The sequence below is a fragment of the Coptis chinensis genome, chromosome 3 (genome assembly GCF_015680905.1).
Source record: "Coptis chinensis isolate HL-2020 chromosome 3, ASM1568090v1, whole genome shotgun sequence".
NCBI lineage: Eukaryota > Viridiplantae > Streptophyta > Magnoliopsida > Ranunculales > Ranunculaceae > Coptis > Coptis chinensis.
The window spans coordinates 57,096,578-57,119,086 of NC_141458.1; the positions used below are offsets into that span (position 1 = coordinate 57,096,578).

The 22,509-nt window shown below is 35.3% G+C and overlaps 2 long non-coding RNA genes across 2 annotated transcripts; both read left to right on the top strand.

Moving 5' to 3' along the window:
- The first annotated feature begins 8,546 nt into the window (after positions 1-8,546).
- On the top strand, positions 8,547-9,518 carry LOC147510123 (uncharacterized). The gene is made up of 3 exons (XR_015216721.1): positions 8,547-8,751; positions 8,857-8,923; positions 9,429-9,518. It is a non-coding gene; the product is annotated as an uncharacterized LOC147510123 (long non-coding RNA).
- An 836-nt stretch (positions 9,519-10,354) lies between these two features.
- On the top strand, positions 10,355-11,410 carry LOC147510124 (uncharacterized). The gene is made up of 3 exons (XR_015216722.1): positions 10,355-10,409; positions 11,053-11,155; positions 11,311-11,410. It is a non-coding gene; the product is annotated as an uncharacterized LOC147510124 (long non-coding RNA).
- Positions 11,411-22,509: the final 11,099 nt, after the last annotated feature.

Below are 22,509 nucleotides of genomic sequence, written 5' to 3' on the forward strand. Positions count from 1 at the left end.
TCTTCCCCATCGCCATTAACAAGCTTTAAACCCTAGAACAAAAAAAAAAAAAAAAAAAAACCCAAATTCATTCCCACCCCAAATCTTCTCCAAACCATTCCCACCACCACCCCCAACAATTTCCACCACCAAAAATCCAAATATTTTGAACTGTCGCGCCACCACCATCATTTTGTTAGTGAGGGAGTCTCAAACTCCATCCCCACATTCCATTTAAACCCCCAAATCGTTCAAAACTTTCAATGGCTCTAAGACGAAGAATTCTGCTGGAACAGGCTTTTACGGCCGATCGCTTTGCACCGTTTTACGGTGATGAGATAATTAGGAGGAATTGGAATAGGTTGTGGTACTCGACAAATGATTTTTACCACTCCGATTTAGTGGAACAATTTTATAAGAAGAGAGAGTTGGATGGTCAGAAAATTTTCATGAAGGTGACTGGGACTAGGAGAGAATTATCGAGAGAGAAGTTGGCTGAGATTCTAGGCATTATGCCTGAACGCCACCTCGACGCCACCGTGCAGGAATCCCAGTATACTAGAGTTCCTGCATTGATGAACGACACTCTCATGGATGGTTAATACAATCCGAATTCTCATTGTGCTTGATGCCATCATCTCTGCTTGAACCAACCAACCGGTCAGAGTCGGTGGATTGGTAAGAACGTCATTGGGAAGGAGAAAGTGAGCGACATCGGTTTGACATGTCTGCACATTATCTGGATATTACAAGAGAAGAGGTATGAATTCTGTATCCTCGAGTTTTTGATAAATATGATTAGAGGAGTTGGGAAGAGTATTGCACCATTTCCTGCTTTAATCACGAAGATAATGTTGTCTTGGGGGGGGGGGGGGAAACCAAGAACTGAGCAGACTATGTTGAAATTCCATTCAAATGAAACTATTTATACGGAGTGCATCCAAAAGACTTGGATGTTGCCGGAGGACAGGATGGTTGATTTAGATGAGGAAAGGGAGGACATGACATGTTTGGATGAAGATGCCTTGGAAAGGTGTACGTCTGATTCAGAACACATGCCAGTGTTGCATATTGGCGTGCGTTGCATTTATGCTATTTGTGAAGATATATGAGATAGGTAGATTAAAATTCGAACGAAACAAAATACCTTTAAGACGAATTTTGAAATGCTCGACAAGAGCCAGTCGGATCTCCATTATAACATGGAGACAGTCCTCCAGCATCAGGTTGCGCATTATACAGATATGAAGGCAGAGATGGAAGCACAGCGCCTGTTCCGAGTAGAGATTCTACGACGCATGCCACCCTTAGAGGGTTCTGTTTTAGATGAGTCTGAGAGGCATGAGTGTCGTTGCCAAAGGACAGATGGCGCGGGCCTTTCTTCATCCCAGGCCCAATCTCCGTCCTAGGGTCCAACTTCATCACGTGGCTAGGTGTTTCGAAAAAATTGGTGTTTTGATGTTATTTAGTTGTTTTTTTATTGTTTTTATTAGTTCGGATATTAAGTTTTTTTTAATACATTAGTTAAATTTAAATTCGGTAGTTAATTGTATTTGAATTTCAATTTTTAATATAATGTGGTTCTTTTCAAATTGTGCATTGTTTTATTATTAATCCCACCTTCCTGAATTGATTGGGGTTGATATTATTTACTATAGCATGATTTGTTATATGATCCTCCATTTTAGAAGTTGTTTTGGAGTGATGGTTGAGAATATTGCCGGTATGGGCATACCTATGATTAGATGTTGTGATATGATGAAATCTAAAAGAGTTTAGAAGTTACTATCCTAAATTCAACCTAAAAGATATTAGGTTTGTTTTGGAATAGAGAATATGGGTTGTTTCCGTTTTCGGTTTTGGAAATTTTTTGTTTTCGGCAATTGCCTTAAAGCTTTTTGGCAACTTCCCGATTCGTTTTGGAAACTTAAAACCTATATAAACTTTCTTCATTCTACACTCACAACCCACACTACACCTCACATTCCTCTCTCACCTTTCACTCCCAACGTTTCCTTCTTTTCCTTCACATTTCCGCATTTCAGCAACTCGGAGTACGCCTGTGCCCCAGTGGAGCGCCACCTGCGCCCTAGGCATTGTAAGTCAGAATTTCATCAGAGTGCGATCCGCACCCTACATAGGCCTAGTCTGAGTGCGACCTGCGCCCAAAACACTGGAATTCCAGTTTTCATCCTGAGCGCAACCCGCGCCCATCCCAGGCAAAAAGGGAGTGCGCCCTACTCCCAAGTGCCTGGAACTCAAAATTCACCAAGGCGCACCACGCGCCCTACCCAGGCATAAGTTAAGCGCACCCCGCGCCCTGACCCCCGTGGGCAAGAAAAATTCTAATTTTTTGTGGGTTGTTCCAGGATCGTCTGCAGCTGTTCCAACGCATAGTTTGGGGATGACATCCCCTCGTATCATACCGGAACAGTCTTTTGAAGACTTGTTCCAAAGTGACACCTATGGTGCGTGGTTTCATGAAGTGATCATTCTAGCAGGCTGGGATCCGCTATTGGTAAGTCCTGATAAACTTTATTCTCCCGCACTTACATCTTATTTTTATGATAATTGTAAGTTCTTTGATAGACCAGATGGAGAACACTAACAAGTGTTCTCCATCACCATCGGGGACGAACCAATAGAAATTTCGAGGTTCTTGCTAGCCTTTGTTCTTAGACTTGCTATGCCCGTTGAAGTACAAGACTCATGGGCCTATTTGGTAGATAATATGTACATGTATAACTATGAAGATTTGCATGAGCATTATGGGCAGGAATCTTTAGGATAGAGGACTAAGGGGATTATAATGTCGCCCTTGGTTGCCTGTCTATGAACGTGGGCACTGTTATGTTTTGGATCATGCTAAACATTAGAGGGGAATGGCGTTATTCTTCTGTGAATGACGAAACTTGTGATATTTTCCTTGCTTTAGCTGGGGGACGTACACTCTATGATATTCCCCAAACCCCTAATGTCTAGTTTATCCCGGGCCCATAGCAAGAGGCATAAGTACCTTCTTATGCCTGTTTTAATTTGCCGTATAATGCAATGTTTCTTCCCTATTTTTTGTGCTCGTTTCACGGATTGGGTTGACATTGTGAGACCCACCAATTATATTATTCGATCGTTCCGTGCAATGACTTGGCAAGGGTGGAGGATACAACCTCATCAGGTTGTGCCTTACACCCCATCCGACCAAGTGGCGCTTGACAGGTTAGCTATAGTAGACGATAAGTGGCGTGAAGCCTGGCAAATTACTATGGCGTGGCAGGATGCGAAGGAACCTCATTTCTTTATTGAGGGAAATGAGGAAAATGATTAAACGGGAGTTAAGGTTAGTTTTATTTCAGTTAGTGTCTGCTTATGTCCTAAGCAATTTGTTTCTTATTAACCCCATAACGAGTGGAACTCATATCGAGTTACGTCAGTTTTTATTTTCTATATTAGTATGTTTTAATCTTGTTTTGTAGATGTTCCAGAATTTCACGCGTTTCCATGGTATTTCTCTACCCTATTTATTTAAATACTTTGAGGACAAAGCATGCTTCTTGTTTGGGGGCATAGAAACACATGTAATTAAGGCATCTGTTAGGATATAGATATGTATAATATGCACTTGTTTTCTAGTTAAAAATTTAAAAATTTTAAAAAAATATTAATAAAAAGTTTATGCTGTACACTTAGGAATATTGGTATTGTTTTCCTTCTTTAGGTCCTTGATAATCTAGAAATCTCACGTAGCTTTTGCATTAGAATGATTTTTAGAAACTTAGGTTAATATGTAGGTAATAATCCTTGCATCTATCTATAAATATATTACATGAGTATCTATGATTGTTGGCAGTAAGTTTCTGAAATCTAGGCTAGAGTACTTATTCTACAAATCCTGTGAGAATATAGCCTAAAGCCTTATATGAGTGAAATATTTGAGAAATGACACAAGGGAGAAGTAAAATCCGAATAGAGAAATCACACGTCCACTTGCTTGATCACTATACCATATCCTAAGCAAGAATTTAGGCTATCTTTGGATCGATATAGCCAGAAATTCAAACCTATTATTTATTTTCCGCTAGTCACCCCTCTGAGCCTTTTTTTAGCCTTTCATAAACCGCAAATCCTTTACCCTGTTACAAAAAAAAACAAAACAAAATAAAAATAAAATCAACCTACCCAATTCTTTGAATAAGTCTAAGAATAGAAAAGAGAAAGACCTTTGAAATCAAGAATTTGTTAGTCGCTTCAGATGAGAAAAGTAAGTTTCCATCCAAATAAAAAATAAATAAATAAAAGAAAATAAAGAGTTAGAACTCCAAAAATAGAATCAAGGAGTCAAAAGCCAAAGAAAAAGGAAAAAAAATATGGCTAAGGATGGAAACAAAGTGTAGAAGCAAAAATAAAGAACAAGGGTTTCTCTAGTTACATAATATGAAGCCTCTATTATCTCAGACTTGTCCTTTTTGAATATCCATTTCTTTTCTTCTTAAACCATCTCTTAATCCCCGCAACACCTAATAAAGACCTCTATCTCAATTAGGAATAGGTCAGTGTGATAATAAGTGGCAAATGTGTTTGATCGACTCCGGCTTCCTTGTGTGCCATTGAGATTGTAAGGTAAAGTGTACCCACTGCACACTGGAGTAGCGAAACTTGAGCGGAAAAATCAGAGTTGTTTTTGTCTTGACATTTATGTGAGGACCTACTTAAGGACGATATTCCGAGTTTTCAGAAATGGGCCTGCTAGTTAATCTCATAGTATTACACATTGTATATATGTTTATTCATAGATGATTGATTATTATGCATATATTAGCTTAGGTTTCGACTTGATTATTCTGTATTCATTGCTAGTAAGATGTATAGATAATTAAGACATAGATAAGAAAACAATAGTTTTATTTCTGAGTCGTTATAGTATAGATGAAGTTTGTGAGTACCTTCACTGGAAAACTCTCACGAGGCTATAACTCGTTCACTAGGGAATTCCTAATGGTTTAAGGTCTTGTTGCATATGGTCAATGCAATCGCACTCGGCGAAACGAAATTAGTTAGAACTCCATTTTTGGTCACTTATGCTAATTTCTCATATTTGCTTGAGGACAAGCAAAATGCTGTTTGGGGGTGGTTTGATAAGAGCCCAAAACTGTAGTTTTAACCCCTTAACAATAATACTTTTAGACCAATTATGCGAGTAAGAAATAAGAGTTAATGCTAATTACGTGTTTTTATGTATTTCAGGCATTGAAGTCAATTATGTGCAGAAATGTGCCACTTTGGCGAGATAAATGAGCAAGGGTTGGTTGCTAAGAAGTTTTATGATTAAAGGCCAAAATTCAAGGAGAAAAAGCCTTTGTAAAGCCCGGTCAAAAGCTGAAAAGTCAAAGTCATCGCGGGCAGAAACAACAAACAAAAGTCAGAAAGAACTTCCGAAGACCGTATCTTTGGACTTAGGCCTCAGAATTGGGCGTACCTTATGTCAAAACGACCGTCTCGAAAAGAGATTTCGAATAGTCCAAACCTTGACCCAATCAGAGAAGCAGAAGTGGACAAAAAGCCTGTTGAAATCAAAGCCAGCTGAAAAAGGCCCTGTGGACTGAAGAAATGGGGCTTTGGGCTTGATTTTCCGGCCCAAAACATGGATCCTCAGCCCGTGCACGAAAATGTGGATCTGGTCTCCTCCATTTCCATACACAAGACTTAGCTTTTAAGTATCACTTAGCTTAGGATAGAAGGTAGCCATTAGAGAATAATTTAGATCTAGTTTTGAGTTTTTGAATTAGTTAATTAATTAGTTTTCATCCATTAATTAGTTTCATTCCTTGTTTTAGATTAGTTATTGGAATCATTGTTTAACATTCATTAGATAAATAAAATAATTAGTTCTTGATAATTTCGATTTTGTTATTTAGAATTGCTTAGATCTAATTTCAATTTTTGTTATTTAATGATTTCTTAGTTGTTAATTTAGATTTCAATTATTGTTTAGTTGAATTTAATAAAGTTAGAATCTCTATATTATGTCTTCTTCAATTTCATATAGAAATGATAGTTTGATGAATCAAGGCTAAACCTCCATTAGAGGGGTTTGATGAAGCCTTAATGAAAACTTGATTGTATAGTGTAGAATTGTTGTAAGAGTCTATTCCACTCTAGAAGGTTGTTGATTCGCCATGAGAATGAGTTGGACTTTCTCATATGATAGTCATTATTTGGTAGAGATTGTCATGATTGATTAGGGATTAGAACGACCAATTCTTACCATAAGAACGTACGAATTTGATTACAACAATCTATGCTAATTTATTAAGTTGGATTCAAGGTGGATTCAATCCCCCCTAATTCTTATTCTAGATTCAAACCGTAGTATTCCGTAGCATTTCCGTAGTTGAATTAGCGTATCTTGTTATTTGAATTTGCATCGTAGTATAATCCCACCATTACTCTCATTAGACTTTGGTTAGATTCGCAATATTAGAAAACATTACATGCTAAAGGACTAGGAGTGGAACGAATCTTCTATTCCAACTCTATTTCAATTGTATCGAGAGTAGAAATCTTTGATAAACACTGTCTTCGTAAAGTTTTAGTTCTACTTCCGTTTGATATTCATTATTTATTTGGAGTAGAAAATATTCAATTTTTACGGTTATCACCTACTTTACCTTATTGATTTGCAAATTGCTATGCTTATATAACCCTATTTACTTGAAATTTTCTATAAGCACAATATCAATTATAATTATATGAACTGAGAAATACAAATTAACCCCATAAAATGTTAGCTTAGGACAATTACAATTTTTGCTTATTTAACTGAGGATAAATGTCTTCACTAGTTCACTGTAACACCAGATGTCTTGTATAACATAATGTTGTGTCCAACTTGAATTTGTGAACCGGGGAATTTTATATTGGCTTGTTAAATTGTTATGTACTTTGCTTAAGTTTATGGTAATGGAGATATTAGCCGCTTTATGCTCATTGCAAGCATCCACCATGAACTGAAACCTAATTTGTGGTCTTTTTCTGTAGTTTGTATTTAAGATCAGGGATCACCATCTTTTTACTGAACCTCTGCTGCAAAAGTAGTTTTTTATTTTGGAATGTTTAATAGCATTAACAATTTGGCTGCTATGTTCTCATTGAGGTGATTTCGTTATGCTTTTGAATGTCTCTTCTGACGAGAAGATTTTACCAGCCACATATGTTGAATTAAGGCCTCCTCTCAGGAAGCATCGTTTGAAGGTACATCCTCACTCTACGTAATGAGTTACTGTAGTTTGGCTATTTATTTATTATATTTTCAGTTGGAAAATATAGCTTGGTTACAATCTAAAATTGATACTCTGGGCTTCTAGAGAATTGGTAGGCCCCTCTAACCTATTATTAAGGTTGATAATATGTAGACCTGAAACCATTCTTCAATCTTACAATATCTTAGTAGAATACAGTAAGTTTCTGATGTAATCAAGTGGTTGTGTTTTGATGGCTTCAATGAACTGTCAAACTCTCTATTAAAATTTTCCAGCAAGCACCTCACCTAGATCAACTAATTAGAAGCAATTATCATGTGTGGGGAGATGTCCAAGAGAAAGAGACTACTAAAAGAAGGGCTTTTTGTGTCACTTATTTTTTAGGCATCGTGTCACTTTCTACAAAAAGGTGACACACAGAAGTTTGATGTGTCATTTTTTTTTTTTTTTTTTTTTATGGAATGAGAGTTGACGTGTTGCTTCTAGGAAAAGTGACACAACTAACTTAATTTTTAGCACCACATTATTTGAAAGTGACACTAGTGGTTTGCCTTGTTGTGTCACTTTTTACTACGAGAAAACAAAAACAAAAGAGAACTAGGTCAAATTTACAAAAATGACGCAAGTGTACCTACAAAACACAAAATGTACTCAAACTCAAACTCAAAGTGATGATTTGGGCGCTATGTTCTTTTAGCCCTCCAAAAGAATCAACTATGTGAGAAAGATAAAAAAAATTAAAAAGAAAAGAAAAGGAAATAAACTGATTGAAGTCCGCTGGACTTAGGGTTAGAAAGAGAGAAAAAAAAAGACCTGACTGCCGTTCACCCTCCCAACTAACTCTGTCACTTTTCTCACCGGTGGCTGTCTTTCTCCCAGCGCTCTCTCTTTCTCCCTGGCAGAGCTATCTCCTTCCCTCGTTCTCCCTCCCAACCCTCTCTCTTTCACGTGCAAGAATAAGATGATCAAACTGATCCTAACTTAGTTTACGTGAAGTCAAAGTTAGTATGATTCTTTTTAGTAATCTAATTCACCGCTATTTCTTATTGCTTTAGTTTATATATAAGAGTGAAGATGGCTGAGAAGCTCGTTTCTCTCTCTCTCTACCATACGCCTCCACAAAGGTTTGTAGTTTTTGAGTTCGACTCTCCCTCTTGCTCCTCAATGTGTCGAATGATATCATGTTTTTGATGCTACATGCCATTTTAGCCTTGAGAAAGACATTAACATCTTGAACCATATTAAATAACGTTAAGTATTCATTTTTGTTTCATGTTGAGATTTTGACGCATGAAAATGATTTAGGAGTTCCTTACAAAAGATTTTGTGTCAAGCAAAGAAGATTTAAACTTAGAAAAGTATGGATCATTTTCCAAGCAACGATTTGCATCACAGCAAAAGAAGCAAGCCTCAAGTGTTGAAGTTGATATAGTTGGCTCATCTACGCTTAATCCACAAGGTCTGCCCAAGCAAGAAACCTCAACTGCATCATCCAATAATCACACACCCAAAACAGGTATATTGTTTAGACTTTTGTATATATTTTAGTGTTGTTTTATAATTTTGTATGTTCTTGGATTGTAGATTTCCTGAGCTGCTTAAGCTTCTTTGAAATTCATAGGTGACCGAGTAAAATATATGGGTAATATACACCCATGTGGGTTCCTTCCTCTTCAGCCTACTTCAAGGTATCTACTGTTCTCCAATCTCCAATCTAATGTTCTCTTTTTGTGAGTACCAAAATGGGAAAATGGTTGCTGAAGTGTTTAACACAGTATTTTTAGTCGAACGTAGGTTGTATTTGATCATCGTCATATATAGCTTAGCACCCAGCCTCCTTGCACTTATTTTTAATTGGGTGCACTTGTATTGTAAATTTGGATGATGATTTCGGGGTGGTGTCACTTACCTTAGTAACCTTACTAAGGAAGCACGTGCCTGGTGACAAATGCTGATTGGAATAAGGAGCACCAATCTAGTTCGTATGTTTTGTCTTCCATCCAGATGTTATAGGCTCCCTCATGTTTACCTTCATAAAATTTATTTTTACAGATTAAGAAAAGAAGACCGGAGCCGCCTTGCACTACTTTATCTGTTCTGGTCATGTCAAGATGGGATTATGAGCTTATATACTGTGTTTGGTGTTCTACTTTGGCACTCTGAATTATGTTTTATTACTTTGTGTATATGCAGGGCAGGACTGCCTCATGGTCATAAGGCCAAAGTAATTCTTGCTTTGAAAAAACATGGATCCTCTAAATTTGGAGTTAGATTCGACAAAGCATAACAATCTTTTGAGTCAATGTGAATAAGATCATGTTTTGTTTTGCATTGTTATTTCCATTGACTAAGTCAACTTAAGGCTGTGGGTATACTACTTTCTAATTGCTATCCGTATTACATTCCCAAAGTTTTGACATGATGTCATAAATTCTTTCCATAGATGGTTTGCTTGGCTTGGAAAATCCTGTGGTAGATGACGTTGACAATCTTGCCATCGACGAACTATTTGAGGTGAACACTTGCTTTTTTAATTATCTGAAAGGATAAGTAGGCTGTGCTTCTTTACTAGTAATGGTTTTTTTGTATATTTGAGCTAGAGTAGGGGATGGAGTTGTATAGAGATGTTTCAAGGTGTTAATAGGTGATTCTGCTTGACTTTTTAGTGGTGGAAACACCGCCAATTATTTATTTGCATCATATCTTGTTTTAGTAAAAAACTATCTAAAAAGATTTACAGGTGCACAAGCAGAATCGTAGCTGGAAAGTTGGACAGTTCTCCTGATGTTTTTTTTTGTGCAGGTTGCTTGAAAGCAAAACTGGCCCATTAATTCTTTTTGTGAAAGAGATAGAGAAGTCTATGTTAGGGAGCAAAGAGGCATATACTTTATTGAAGGCTAAGCTTGAAAATCTCCCAGAGGATGTAGTTGCTATTCTCTCAAGTACCCAGATTGACCGTAAGGACAAGGTGAGGAGCTTGTGACTTATTGCTTAAATAGTTAAATGCAATTTGGTAAAACTGAATCTTATTATGAGCCGTCTATAGTATGTTTCATTGTATTTCATGTTTTGCTTAATTATATTTTTAATACTGAATTTGCAGTCAATTTGTATTTCAATTTGTTTACGAAGTTTGGGAGCAACCCAACAGCTCTTCTTGACTTTGCTTTTCCGGTATTGCTAATTATGTTCTTGTTCAATCAATCACATTGCGCACTGTTTGGCATGTTTATCCATCGGTGCCTATGAAGTTCTCTTTGCTTTACAGCTCCAACTATCTTTTAGTTGAATAATTTGATTTTTTTTTTTTTTTTTTTTTTTTTTTTTTTTAGCTAGCTATTGCTATATGAACATGAAGTTGTTGATCAATGTCAATGTATTGACATTAACATTATTAAACATAATACCTTAACCAATTTGAATGTGCCCCACATGTAACAAAAAACTTAGGATACAACATGTTCTCTGAAGCTACAAAATGCTATTCAAAATTGGAACTATGTGACAGTAAGCTTAGTTTCTTTGGAATACAATACAAAGTATTTTCTAATTTGTGTATGTGTTAATGCAAGTATTAATTATGTATAGTGCCCATAACAACAAAGGGGGATTGTATGCGGATATTATGTATTGCGCTTTATGCGAGATTTAGTAAAGAATCCTGGTCCACCACTCAAAAAGAAGGTGACTGTAAAGTAGCATTATTTTTCATATAGTCTTAGCTAGCTTATAAATTGGTGCATGTGTAAATATGGTAGGCAATGCATTGCCTGCATTATTCATTTTCATGATATTTATAATATATTTTTTCGAACAGGTATTGGAGTTCTCTAGCAAGAAGAGTTACACCACTGAAATAGATGAACTTTGTCTTGAATTCATCGACTTTATCCAATAATTTATCTGAGTAGCTAATTTGGGTAAGTGGGCTTCCATATTTTCCTTTTCTTTATGTATATATACTTTTCTTATCGATTTTTTTTTCTTACTTGTACAATATACCCTTCTTGATTCACTTGCTTTTTAATTTTATATACTAGTTATAGTGGAATGACGACTTCATGATATGATGCAGGCGCATGGATTGATTAACAGATGAATAGATGGCAGCTAGGTTTTTTGGTGTTGGAAGTGCGCACAACAAGCTAGGATATTGCTAGGATAGTATTGGCGCTATGTAGGGTTTTATTTTTTATTTTTATTTTTTTATTTATTTTTATTTTTTTTTTATTGTGGTTCTTTTGGTATTGGAAAGACTTTTTGTTTGGGAGTCAAACTAGATGATAAATACTTGGTTTGATCGATGAAATCAATAGAAGTTAATTGTTTTGAATGTTGTTTCTTTTTTCTCAAGTGGATGCTGTTTCCATATCATAAAGCAGGTTAAAGTGATTTTGGTTGTGGTGTTTTGATAAATGTATGTGGATGTTGTTTCTGTCATAAAGCAGGTTAATAGGATTTTGGTTATGACGTATATGATGCAGGTTGAGAAATGAATACGATCGAATACAAAAATAAGAAAAAGTGTAAAAAAAAAATTATTTTCATTTGTCTCGCTTTTGGAAAAAGTGACATAATATCTATTAAAAGTGACACAACTGACCACTCTTATGTGTCGCTTTCTTTTTCATATAAGTTACATGAAGTTGATTCCCAAAAGTGAGACAAGAAGTAAGGGGCTTTTGTGTTGCTTTTGACGTACTTGTGTCTCACTCTGGTCCAAAAGTGACACAACTAGTATACTTAATGTGTCACTTTTAACGTACTTATATCTCACTCTGGTCCAAATCTGATACAACTAGTGTCACTTTTGGTCCAAATCTGATACAACTAGTGTCACTTTTGACAAGCACTGTGACACTCTTTCTTAAAAGTGACACAAGAGGCTATTCTTAAGTAAGGCTTTTGTGTCACTTTTGGTAGAATTTTATGTGTCAGGGGCTTATATGTCACTTGTGTCACTTTTTAAGTGACACAAAAAGCCATTCCTTTAGTAGTTAATATGGGATTTGTTAGTGTTAATTTGCACGGGATGTTTTTGAAACCGAAGTTTCCGGTGGGAATTCCGGATTTGCTTTCAACTAGTGAGTAATCATTTACCCAAGGTTTAATTCTATATATGCTTGACTAATATTCAATGAATTATGTTATTTGATAGAGAGTAGTCTTTCTATTTTTAACACCAATTTCTGATGGACTTTTGATTGGAGTTTTGGCATGATATTTACCATTAGAAACTTTGTATAACTTGTTAGTAAATCATAACAGAAGTGGAGAGGAATATTCAAATCAATTTATATTCACAGTTGATTTAATTGTTTGGGTCCATACGTATATAGATGGTGTCTGCACTTTAATTATATGTCTTTGCTAATTGCTGTTTCAGAGTCTTGGCTAGAGATAATGAGTGAGCGATTATCGCTCATCTATTGAACTTTCTTTTATGCGGTAATGATAATCTCATTATCTGGTTTGCTTAGTAATTGGGTTATACTGTTGATCTTTCACCTCATTCTATTCTTCATATAAATTTTGGTGTGTTTGTGTTGTTGTTAAGGTGGTGTTCATTAGTTGTAACTCGGTCGAGAAGTTAACCCGTCAGAAATCAGGTTCTGCACCAGTTTTGGATCCGCCTTTTAACATAGTTAGGCTGTGATTCAAACCCTTGTTGAAACATGAAAAAGTAATTTCTGTGTATCTACTTTCTAGCCCAATTGGCGTGTTCTGAGCCTTGTGGAAAAAGATTTTGTGTTTAGAAGTTTGGTCGGCAGAAAATAGTGTGTCAAAAATCAGTTTTTGTGTACTGTGTTTGAGCCCAGTTTTCACATATTTAGAATGAGATTGAGAATTTTTTGTAAAGTGTAAGAAAGTAAGTTCTGTGTGTTATCTTTACAATGCAAAATGCCTCGTTGGTTTTGGATAACTGTGGAAAGAGTTGTACTATCCCGAAGATAGTCCGTCAGAATTCTTGCTTGCTGAAAATTAGGATTTTTACCAAGTTCGCGCTATAATTACTCTCGATAGGCTGCCATTGGGACTTCAAGTTCTACATGAAAAGGTAAGTATATATATCCTAGTTTTCAAATAATCAAGTGGTGTATTATTTGGATGACTGTAGGAAACGTTATTGTATTGGTAAGTTGGCTAGAAAACCTACCGTGTTCTCTTTTTATATGCAAGAACCTATTTTGGGAAATATTTCTAGTAATGAACAAAGAGTTTCTTAAACTTTTCTTGGGTGTTTTGTATAGTGTTTGTAGCCTACGTTTCGATAGTGGTTTTGTTTGGAACTGACATGAATCTTAAGATAGTTTTGGAGACCCGACAATATAGTAAAAATCCCTTTTTGAGTAATTCATACTTATAGGTTTATTGTGCATCAGTAGAGTTGAAACTTTATATATGATGTTTTGAATATAAACGTTATCGAAAGTGAGAATAGTGATTATTTTGAGCACGTTTATGTATGGCAATTATGTTTTTGGTTAAGAGCTACGTAAGGCTTGATTCTAATATTGAAAGATTAGATATTTGTGTGACTATCGTGGTTGTGGCTAGGGATATTTGTGTGTTATATTATAATGATTTTAGACGATGTAGTTAAGTTTGAATTAATATATATGTTAGCTAGTTTTACTCGTTTAAAATATGCTTTGCAGGATGGTATTGTCATATAACGATATAGGTAAACATACTAACATTCTTACAGGTGTGGATTATCATATAACGATTTTGAACAAGGTAAATTTATTTTATTTGTTGGTTAACTTTGATAAAAAGACATCTCACACTGTATAGAGGAACTAACAGTCATGATGTAAATTTTACAATGTTTTTAGTAGATTTTAGACGCGCTAGAGAAACTAATGTCCTCCAAGGGAAAAAACTAAATTGTCTCGAAGAGTAAGGGTTACTTAACTGTTCTAGCATTCGTTGAGGCGGTTAAGTACTTGGGTTGAGCAATGAAATATATATTGTTATGATTTTTAGGTTATGACATGATTAAAATTTATGAAATATTGAAAATATAGAGGGAGTTCTGCCGAAATTTTTGTAGGATTTTCCTGTCTCTGTATAGTTTGGCTTTTGCTTTGTTGGTTTGTATCACGTCCCAAGTTTTGTAATTATTGTAGATGTCACGTGCCTTTGGTATTCAGTCATTATGAAATTTGGGGTGTGACAATAACATAATGATGTCTCATCCATTTATCATTTCCCTGAAAGAGGTCGACGAGGTAAGACATTTGGTGGAACTTTTATAACTATGATTTTAAAGATCGAAATGGTTTACTTCTTATTTATATGCATTTACATATGATGTTATTTATGCCCAAAAGGATGTGCAATGTAGTTTTAGACTCAACTTGTAGTTTTGCATTGTTCTGTAGTTGATAAGCATCAATTTCATATTTTTGCAGGGCCCTAGGCAACCAGATGGTAAACAATGTAGTATTCATGCAATGCACTTCATGCGAGACATAATGAGCGACTCTTCTCCTTTTCCATTGAAAGTAAATAAAATACCTTTCACATTTTAACTTAATTTATGCTTGATATCTTTAGTAATTGTGTTTTTAACATTTTTTTTTCTATTTTGCAAAATATTAAACTTGTTTCTTATATTCTAGCTAAAAGATCTTAGCCATAAAAAGGCCTTCACCGACAAGGAGATATATGAAGTTCGAATGGATTTTGTTATGTTCATCCAAGAATGTATTATGAACTATCCTCCAGATGAAGATTAACCATAAGGCTGAAGACATATATGTGGGTGATCGAATTTGACGAGATTAGGTTATTTTTTCATTTGGATTTGGATTAGGCTAATTATATTTATATGAATTAGATTGGAAATGTGTTATTTATTTCATTACGTTTTACGATTAAGTACAAATATATATTGGTCATCCAATGGGATTGGAATGTTTCAATGAAATTAGCAATATATATGAGTGTTACTTGAAATTTAATGGATATATTCAGATATGTAGTTTATTCAGGTGTGTAGTTTATTGCAGATCCCCAATTTTGGGGTTTTTATATATATTTCACATTTTTTTCTTTTTTTAATAATAAAAAAAAAACAATATATACATGTCACTGTTTTACCCAAACCGTCATGACTAATGATACTTTCTATGACCGTTAAAAATGATGAATGCATAACAGTTTATTTAAAACCGTCACAAATTATATGATTTGTTGTGATGGTTTTTGAGCAGTTGTTACCATTTTTTTTTATGGTTTATGACCGTTAAAAAGGATGAATGTATAACCGTTTATTTAAAATCGTCACAAATTATATGATTTGTTGTGACGGCTTTTGAGCTTGTTACCATTTTTATGGTAGAGAGAGGCTAGTCTAGAACAAATATTTGTGATGGTTTTGGGAAAAAAATAAATGACTCTCACTCCGCCACAGTTTTGGAAAAAAAAAAACAGTGACAAAAGACTTTTTGTAACTGTTTTTAACAGTGATATAAAACATTTTTTCTTGTAGTTATACAAATGCTACTTTAGCACTACCTATTTATTTGCTTTATTCTAGTGCAAGGCAACTAATGTAATTAAATATGCACCGACCTAAAAGAAAAGGTCTAGCCTAGTTATATTCTTATATCCTCAACAACTAACTATCACATTTCAAGTAGTATATATGTAATCCAGGAGCTATGTACATAACCAACAAAGAAGCAAACTTTTATAACCACATCTATTAAACCAATAAAGATTAATATATTACCTCAAAATTAGACTTAGTTGCAACAAATGAAACTTTTGAGAAAATCAGTCAACCCTTCAAAAAGGAAACATATCAAGTATGAGAAAAAACAGATACACAATGGATAAGTGTCATACACCAACATTTTCAGAAAATTGTATCCACGACTCCACTAACATATCTCTCTTTCTCAATGAATAAAAAAAAAATACGGAATCGCTAACTAAAAGAAATTCTATCTTACAGTTGTTTCTCTAAGCCAACTGCCTAAACTGGGGACTTTCGGCACGCTAAGTAATCACTTTCCAGCTACGCAGGACAGTTCAAGTATAATGGTTAAGACCCCTATTACTCATAACATGGAAGCCACATCTTTCAACACTATAAGGACAATGAGATACGACACAATCCGTTTGAAATATTCAAGCCATAAAATATCGCATTCAAACGTCACGTGTACATTGTACCCTACATGATGACCCTGACGGAAATTCCCCACCAAATTTTGGGGCTATAAATACTAGGTCTCTACAAAGATGAATGATCATTTTCATCCTCTTTTTCCCCTCTTTCACCCTTGTGCTTCATCTTCTGGTAAATCAATTTTCATTTTCAATTTTCAATTATTATTATTATTTTTATTTTTTTTTGGATAGGTAAATCAATTTTATTAATATACACATCAACAGTAGGATGAGGTGTCCTACCAAAGTACCAAATACAAAGATTACATATAGAAGAGGTAGAAAAGAATTAATAAAAAATGCATTAAGGAGCATAAATGCTCAAAACAGCAAATAGAAACTGTAGAACCATGAGTTGTCTTCCCACAATTAGCTAGTATTATTATCACATGTTGATTTTATATTGCCAAAGGTTCGCTTTTTCTCAAGATGCCAAAGAACCTCCTCAAACAGTTGTCGCCTCCTCTTCAATGCAGCCTTGATTCCTCTCACTCACTAAGTTCAGTTTGTTCCATCTGCTAATCAGATCATCAGACAACCAACCTATTCACTAAGGGTCTTCACAAAAATCAGGTACAGATAAACCAATGAACAGCCTTCAAACTCCCCAAGAGAAAGGACAATTCACTTTCTTGGCTATCCCCTCTGTTCCATTAATTACCATCTATGGTCTTATACAACAAATACCAATACCGTACCTAATCTATGGTCTTATACTGAAGGACGAAATTAAGTCAGATTGCAAATTAATAGCTTATGAAACCAGATTGCAAATTAATAGCTACTAAATGTTTATGATAAGAGCTCAAAATTGTAGTTTTAACCCCTTAACAATCGTACTTTTAGACCAATTATGTGAATAATAAGTAAGAGTTAAGGTTTACTCGTAAAAACCCCTCATTTTATGGCATGTTTTTGTGTTTACCCCCCAAATTTTGAATCATCACAAAAGTCCCCCCACTCTGTCCTGGCCCCGTTCAGAAATCATCCATATTTGTTCTATTGCCTAAAATACCCTTGGGGGTAATCACAAACTAAAAGAAATCTGCCCAAGCCCAACTAACTAAACTAAACAACGACCGGGTGTATAGGATCACCCTCGCCCTCATCTTCTTCCTCATCCACCGAACCAGCAAACCCTTCTTCCTCTAAAATTCTTGATAACCTTGTCGGTAATCGATCAATTGGTCAGCTGGTCTTTTCAGATCTATGTAGTTCTGTTGGATCAATTGGATCTAATGATGGGGTTATGCCAGTGGGCTTGATTCCTATCAACCAGTCCATTATGGAGAAGTTGGATTTGTTTCTTATTGAAGTGGAGCCCAAGAAGGAATTGAAAGAGCACGGACCGAAAGACTAAGAGACATCATTGAGCTAATAGGAGGCATCATTTTCTTACTAGCTGGAGGACATGGAGGAAATACCCGAGTGCATGCACCCTCGAGTGAATACTTGAAGAAGGAACCAAATTTCAACAAGGAGAAAAATGATGAGGCGAGGAAATCATGTTGAAGATGGGGTTGGGTACCAACAAAGGGCGAGGAAATCACTTGAAAAATATATGGAGACTCATAGAGAGCCCATTGGCTTGAAATTAAATTGAATATCTGATGCTAAAAATTCCCTTTAATCCCCATTCATTTCACCCAAGTGGAACAAACAAATCAATCCACCTAGTAATTCACATCACCCCAAAATTGCGATGCCTAAATTTCGCACCGCTACTCTCTGGAGTAAATGTCGCCATAGCTTTAGCTTTTGGCGTTGAACTTGAACTTCGCCATGACATAGCGAAAGAATATCGCCTCGGACACGATGACCAACCGACCAAGTATCCTTTGTAAGCTCTTGTTGTTTACTAAGAGACTCGTGTGACTTCCAAAGGAAGCAGATTAAGGCTATCAAAGGATGGGAAATCAAAACATGCAAAAGCATAAAAGCATCCGATCCATCACACCATAGTTCCAGTGAAAGGACTGCCATTGACATCACCACAATCAAGAACGGAATAGACACGAGACCGTGAATCTGAAGCTCACCGAATGGGAGAGAATCACTTTCAAAGAAGTCACCAAAATCAGAAAGAAGTTTTTCAGTATATCAATTTCCATTGTATTTCATCATACCAATCCCAAAGGAGATCCAACCTGATCATTAGATACCCCTGCCGTGGATCTAAATGTTAACTTCTATATTTGTATACGTCGCCATGCGAGTCACCAAATGATGATGTTCCCGTGCGTTGACGCTTGGACATCTGTTTAAAAGTACACTAAGCGACTTGATAGAACTCTAGTACATAAAATTGGAAAAGAAAGATAGCTCCTCTTTGCTACATGACATTCTCAATCAAAAGCTTTCCGTTGAAAAATATAGTGACACTTGAGGCCATAAAATTGGAACCAAAGAAACCCTAAGCACTTTGTTGGTACCCAATCCCACCTTCAAAGATGATTTTTCCTCGAGGGTGCTGGTTCGGGGTTGAGGAAGAAGATGAGGGTGAGGGTGATCCTATACACCCGGTTGTTGTTTAGTTTAGTTAGTTGGGCTTGGGCAGATTTATTTTAGTTTGTGTTTACCCCCAAGGGTATTTTAGGCAATAGAACAAATATAGATGATTTCGAACGGGCGCCGGACGGAGTGGGGGACTTTGTGATGATTCAAAATTTGGAGGGTAAACACAAAAACATGCCATAAAATGGGGGGTTTTTACGAATAAACCCTAAGAGTTAATACTGATTACGTGTTTTTATGCATTCAGGCTTCAAAGTCCATTATGTGCAGAAATGTGCCACTTTAGCGAGATAAAGGAGCAAAGGTCGGTTGCTAAGGAGTTCTGTGATTAAAGGCCAATTTTCAAGAAGACAAAGCCTCTGTAAAGCCCGGTCAAAAGATGAAAATTCAAAGTTCACGCGGGCAGAAACAGTGCACAAAGTCAGCAGAACTTTCAAAGACCATATCTTTGGACTCAGACCTCGGAATTGGGCCTACCTTATGCCAAAACGACCGGCTCGGAAAGAGCTTTCCAATGGTCTAAGCCTTGGCCAAATCAGAGGAGCAAAGTGGATAAAAAGTCTGTTGAAGCCAAATCTAGCTGAAGAGCCCTTTTCAGACTGAAAGAATTGGGTTTTGGGCCCGATTTTCCGGCCCAAAACATGGCTCCAAGCCCATGCACGATTTTTGGATCTGAAGCATATAAAAACAAAAGCTTAGCTCTTTGTTAATGGTAGCTAATTAGAGCTAAACTATAGATAATTCTAGATCTAGTTTTAATTGTTTTTAATTAAGTTTAGTTTCAATTCAATTCTTGTTTTAGATTAAACTCTTAAATCATTGTTCTTCATCGATTAGATAAATAAAATAGTAGATTCTTGTTCATTTCAATTTTGTCATTTACAATTGTTTAGATCTAAATTCCTTTATTACTTGTTATTCATTTTCCAGTTATTACCTAAGATTTCAATTATTGTTTAGACAAATTGCATAAAGATAGAATTTTTATATGATGTCTAGTTTTAATTCAATGGGAAAAGATAGTTGTATGAATCAAGGCTAAACCTCCATTAGAGGGGTTGAAGAAGCCTTGATGAAGCTTGATCTTTGTTAACTTAGAAATCGTCGTGAGAGTTTATTCCACTCTAGAAGGTCGTTGATTCGCCACGAGAATGGGTGGACGACCTCACATGCTAGTTATGATTGGTAGAGATGTCATGTATAATTAGGGACTAGAATTACTATTTTGATATGCGAAACATTCAATTTGGATCACGACGAGTCTTTGTTAGTTGATTAAGTCGAGTTAAGGTGGATTCAATTCCCTTTAATTCTTTATCTAGATTCAAACCCTTAGCATTCTATCATTTCGTTATTTGTAACTTGTTAATTGAATTCACCTTGTAGTGTAGAATTCCCCTCGTAAATCTCTCATTAGACTTAGGACTGATTAGTTGACACGAAACCATCGTATGTTAAAGAACTAGGAGTGGAACGAACTTCCTACTCCACTATATCTTAATTTGATTGAGAGTAGAATATCTTTGATAAATCTAGTAACAAAACAGTTTTAGTTTTACTTTCGTTTAGAGTTTCATCGCTTTATTCATTAGTAAAATTATTCATTTTTACATTTATCAGTTTACATAAGACTTACTCGAAGACAAGGTCCAGATAAAACTGAGTAGAGAACATGATCACATAATGGAAGAATATATTTATTGTAAATCATCAAGTCATAAAGAAAACTAGTATGCACTACTCCCACTTACAAATCACAGACAACAACAAATTGAGGATGCTATGAATAGATTAACATACAATCAATCAGTACTTTCCAGTGAATTCTCAATCAAATCATGCATACATGCTACTAATTTGAGAAACAATCAACAGTCAACTAAACGGTATTCTCTAAACATGAAGTATGTTGAGTATTTTAGTATTAATTTCTATTTAATACTGAAATTAGCTCGAAACAGTAACAAGGATCTCTATTAGAAAAAGAAAAACAAGGATTTCATTATAGTTTCTCATTAGTACAAAAACATGTTTACAAACAACCAAGAGGAGAGAGAGAAAGAGAGAGAGAGAGAGAGTCAGCAAAAAAGTAACCTTTTTTAATCGAGAATCTGCGAAGAGATTGACCTGGTTCATCGAGAATCTAGTGAAGAGAAATTGGATAAGATGCCAAGCGAAGCTAAGGTTCTTCAGAGAGTTTCTTTTTTTTTTCTACCGTACGAAAAAAGAGGCGAGATTAGAATTCCTTTTCTAAGTGTTAACTGAAAAAATAAGTGATAGCCGAAAAAAAAATAAGAAAAAAGAAGGGGGGAAATGTGACCGCGTTACCAAATTTGCCTGCTTGTGATATTTTTTTATTTTCCAATTTATTATGCATATTTGTTTCCTTTTCTAACGGATATAAATGTTAGCATATCCCAAAATAACCATGAAAACATTATTAAATATTAATTCAAGATTTTAAGTAACACTTGTTATAGTAAGTAACGGGTATAACTGTTACTACCTCAGTAACAGTTATATCCGTTACTTATTGAAAATTTGCACTTTTACAAAATAGCTATTATGGTGTAGTGTATATTCTTGTTTGAATATATAAACCCTAGATTTTTAATGATCCTTAATTACTTTATACTATCTCTAGTCATAAACTAATTAGCATGAGAAAAAGTTTGTTTTCCATTCTCATAGCAAAGCTAACCATTCTCTAGTTTAGATTAAACTCTCATTATTTCTAAGTCAAGAAAAACCTAAACTTGAACGAAGTTCTAACCAACAATTCTATACTAACAAATCAAGTCCTCTTAAAGCTTCATTCAAACTCCCTATAATGGAAGTGTACCTTTGATTCATTGGACTATCATGAACAAAAAAATAATAACAAGACATAATGTAAAGAAGAAATTGAATTGAATAATATATAACTTGAAGGTATTTTAATGGAGGTTGGAGGCTACAATAAGAACCCTAAATTATATTAAACTATTGGAGGAAGAGAGAGATCTCTTTGATTTGCTCTAAACCTCTTTATAATAGAAGTTTAAGTTACAATTTCGTTCATGGGCTTGAGAGCTATGTTTTGGAGCACAAAATCAAGCCCAAAACCTAAATACTTAAGTCCCAAAAGGGTCATACTATTGGAATTTACTACAACACTCTTTTCGTCCACTTTTACTATTTTGATTAGGTTGAGGTTTAGACCATTAGAAAGCTCTTTCTGAGCCAGTCGTTTTGACATAAAATAGGCCCAATTCCGAGGTCTATGTCTAAAGATACAACTTGTTGAAGTTCAATTGACTTTTTGTTCTTTTTTTGCCCGAGTTGACTTTGACTTTCCAGTTTTGACTAGGTTTTAAAGGCTTTTTCTCCTTGAAACTTAGGTTTTAACCATAAACTTCTCTAGTAATCAATTTGACTCATTTCTCTTGCAAAAGTGATGTTTTTATGCACATATTTAACTCTAAGACCTGAAATACACAAAATCAAGTAAACAATAATAAACTCATTATTATAAACATAATTCGCCTAAATGGAATACAGTTAATGGCTTTAAACTACAGTTTTGGGTGTTTAT